This window comes from Corylus avellana, chromosome ca6 (genome assembly GCF_901000735.1).
Source record: "Corylus avellana chromosome ca6, CavTom2PMs-1.0".
NCBI classification, from domain to species: Eukaryota; Viridiplantae; Streptophyta; class Magnoliopsida; order Fagales; family Betulaceae; genus Corylus; species Corylus avellana.
In genome coordinates, this window is record NC_081546.1 from 17,858,077 (window position 1) to 17,862,678 (window position 4,602).

Genomic DNA, 4,602 nt, shown 5'->3' on the forward strand with positions numbered 1-4,602 from the left:
ATGGTAGAAACAGGTTTTGCTGTTTTGGGGAAAAAAAAAAAACACTTTTTCCAAAACTACAACCGAATAAGCTCCTAAAATTCCGTAATTTGAAAGAAATTATAGGGGATCCTAATCCTATTTAAAGGCACAAGAAGTAGGAGGAAATCAAAGGCATTGGAAATCGTAGAGAAAATGAGTAATTTCATAGTAGTAGTCTTTTTTATTGTCTCAGCTCTTTGTTGCATGAGTCAACCAAATTCACACTGAAAACTAGTTCCAAAGAGCACTTCTAGGAGCTCGTTGTCAGTCCAGAGACAATGATCTTGCCCTCCACTTGATCCCTGCCCATTTTGAGTTCTCTTGGGTTTTTACAGAAAACTTTCTTCGCACCACACTCCACTTCTGCAACTTGACGTGGGAAGGTGGACATCAGACCTTCACTATCTTCATGTACGATAATGGTTTTCTAAAAAAGTATTGCCCCCATCCTAATTCAGAGTGCCGCTAGAGGGTTCACAAGGATGGGATTTACGCATACAATTTTGGGACTCAAAACTACGATTTAATGTTTAAGTGGCAACCGAACCATACTTGAAGTTGAAGCCTCACTGATGTTGAGTCAAGCTACATCACCAATTAACAATTTTTTTTTATTCTGAAGCTTATCAACATGGGTCATTTAGAAGCTCCCAAACGTCAGCATTCCTTAGAAATTCATTGCATTAAAGAAGCCTCGAGCCCTTAGTAATGTTATGTCATTTTATTTTATAGTGTAATCGAGTTTTGTTTCTTATCCTATTTCTGTTTCTATTTCTATATGTTGTATTCATCTTTTGTTTCTACGTCGTACAGTCCTTTTTGTGCTATTTTTTTATTATTCAATAAGTTGGTTATATAAGCTGATGCAAGTGTAATTATTTTAATAGATGACTAAAGATTATTAAATTTGAAATTATGTGTTTGAGTGTGATGCTTTTGTTCGAGATGTAACTTCTCTTTGTGAGGTGCGACTCATCTTTCTTTTAGCGGTGAGACTCTACCCAAAAATTCATTGTTGTCAAGTGAGTCCCTTTTCAACATGGGTCAAGCTTTATTTTTTGCTGGCCTTCATTTATTTTCATTTATTCTTCGTTCGTCCCGATTCACTCGCTGATAATATGTTCTTTTAAATCATGAATTCTCCGATAAGTGATTTATTCTATCTCTTTATTGCTTTGTCTCAAATTTTCTTTCTTTCTTTCTTTCTTAAAATAAATAACTGAATTCTCCAATAAATAAGCCCAAGAAGGAATGTCTCTATATCATTATCGAACTAGCTCCAATCCAAGGTCTCACCTCGACTAATCACGATCGTCATCCCGTCATACACACAGCCCTCTGGTAGTTTCGAAGGAATTATTGTGCGAGTGAAACTTCAAATTGTTGACCTATACTCTGCAATAAATTCTACTTGTCACTTTAAGTCCTCATCTTAAAATTAATTGTTCATTTCTCTTGCTCAGCACTTACTTTAATCGGTTGGGGACCACGCCTCATGAAGCAGAGGTTATTAGTTTTACACTACTACTAGTACTTCAATCGCCAGGTAAATATGTATAAGTATTACAATGAGAAGGAAAATAAAAGTGGAAACATGTATGTCTCAATTTTGTACTCATGGAAAATCAATGGAAAGATTGATTTTATTGTATTAGAAAGTACAATGACTAATTTATCACTTTTGGAAATTAAAGGACGTACTAATTTGATACACACGAAAAGCTTAATGACCAATTTTGTATTTTACCCTAAAATTCATTGGTCATTTTACTTGCTCATCATTTCCTGTACGTGGAAAACGTCCCCCTAGGAAGCAGCCTCTGCCATGTACAAATTTGAAACTTAAAAGTCCTACTATGTTTGGTTACATGGGTATGGTATCTATTGGATCAAAACTCTGTCATGCGTAGTCTTGGTTAATACTCTCCTACAAAATTAGAAAATGAGTCATTAGCAGGCCTCCGTTAATACATGGTTAATTTGTTAAGTGTGAACAAATTTATAGGTGGGGCGCAAGAGGTCAATACAAGGTTTAATCATCTCATGAATCTCTGAAAATGAATGGTATCAAATTTGCACCCATGATGTATTATGTTTCTTCTACACCATGGAAGAGCTTAAATTCCGGAATCTTATATTATTTTACTTGTATGTATGTTTGTTTTCCATTATATTGATATTGGTTCAGTGCGCTTGCTTGTATTCTTTTTAAATGCCAAACAAGTGTTACGTCACTAATTATCCACGATGTTTTAGCCGATAGGAAATGGAAAATGGTAGACTATTAATCATATAAATTATATCATAATACTCTCCTTCAAGTGTAGGCTGAAATTCCTTCTCAACAGGTGAAGCCCAACACACGGAATTTTGAATTGAAATGGGGGTGGAATGAAAAAGACAATGAGCGAACTCAATACCTTGTCTCCGCGAGAGGATATTGGACCTAAAGACATCATATTGACAAGTACCCAAAAGTGGTTGTGCACTAGTTAACCTCCTTTTCCTTTTTTTTTTTTTTTTTTTTTTTGGTTTTTACTCTTTCTCATCTTATTTACTAATTTCTAAAATTGAGACCAAAATGGACAAATTGTTTGATATAAACATTGAATTATAAAAACCAAAAAATGGGAAGAAAAAATAGCTCTTCAAGTAACAACCGTTTTTGAAATAGCACCATGACGTTTAAAGTATTTTAGAGTGGTACATTAAAATACCAAAGTGTGTCAGAAAAGCCATTGTTTTTTATTGTACTCCTATAACACCCTTATTCTCAAATAATAAAATAATAAATCAATAAATTAAAAATTATTTCATTCTAAAAAAACCAGAAAAAAAAAAAGAAAGGAAAGTGGTGGTCTGCAATTTACCCCCAGAGCTGGAGGGGTAATATTTATGCATATCTTTTCCACCGCACAATAGATTTCTAATTATTCCAAATACAGTAAATAATTTTTTATTTATCCAAAAAAATTTTGTTTTTCTATTTTTGTATATATCCAACCCGTTGGATTTTTTTTTTTTTTTTTTTATAAAATAGCATAGTTTAGTTTTCTATTTTAGTTTTTAAGAGAATAAGGGTATTATCGAAATATAATAAAAAAGTTTCCTTCCAGAGCACTTTGGTAGTTTGATGTACCATTTTGGAACACTTTAAACTTATTGGGACGTTTAAAAAATGGTTGGGAGTTGAGTGGGCTTTTTTACGTTATATAAGACAATCAATGTTTAAAAGACAAAACATCTACTTCCAGAACATTGATTTCGATTATTTAAAGCACTAGTCAATTAGGGGCAAAGAGTTTTTCGAATAGCAAATACGTTTAGGTGGAACTTTTGCATCTGTCAATATTTCTAACTTGAACTAAAGGATATTTGTAAACTTTGGACTAATATTTTAGCACAGTAAAAGAAAGAACTCAATGAATCATATGAAAATTATCGACTTCATAGGGTAGATGAAGACAAATAGAGGGAGTGTAATGGCATTGCGATGCACTTGGGTGAGTGATTTTGGTCTGAGCTTACAAGTGGGGAGTGAATGCGAGCACATTGATTAGGATGAAGAAGGTTGAGGAAAATGGCTATGTGAGGATGAGAACCACGAATTATGGGTACTGTGCGGCAGAGTGCACTTAAGTTAGTAATAGGTTTCGCGCGTGTTATTTTCATGAGAAGGCAAACTTGTTTTCGAAGACAACTTTGAGTTGTTTCCACATTTTCCGTTTTTAGTGTTTTTGTTCTTAAAACTGATTGCCAAACGCACGGTTACATGGTGGAAATAGGTTTTCATATTTTGGAAACAAAAAAAAAAAAAAAAAAAAAACTTGTTTCCAAATCTGCAATGGAATAAGCTCCTAAAATTTCGTAATTTGAAAGAAATTGTAAGGGATCCTAATCCTATTTAAAGGGAGAAGAAGTGGGAGGAAATCAAAGGCATTGGAAATCGCAGAGAAAATGAGTAATTTCGGAGTGAGTAATGCTAGGTACCATTTTTTTATCCTCCTAAAATCCTCCTAAAGCTGGTGTGGCTTTTAAAATTATGATTGGATCAAAATTTTAGTATGATTAATCTAAAATTTAATGGTGATTTTAAAAGTCACATCAGTTATAGGAGAATTTTAGGAGGATAAAAGGATGGTACCTAGCATTGCTCTTTCGGAGTAGTAGTCTTTTTCATTGTCTTGCCAATCACAGGGACTAATTTTACATTTATCCCTAATTTTTAAGGTTGTACGTATTTTTAAAACCACAGCCTCTTGTCTATGATTTGAAAATATAAAATTTGCCTTTTTAAATAATAATTTTTTTAAAACGCACTTTCAAACTATACATTTTATGCGATTTTGTTTAAAATTGAACTTTTGATCTGGAAAATTACAGTGCCAAATGGACTCTAAAACCAACATAATGGCCCTACCTCATAATAGAATCCTCACATTTTAAGTGAAATAGAGGTGAATTCACTAAGATTTTTTTTTTTTTTTTTTTTTTAGTGTATATGATGTTCTATTATTTAAATAATATGGTAATATATTCATCACGCGGCAGTTTGACACTTTAGATTAATATATATATATA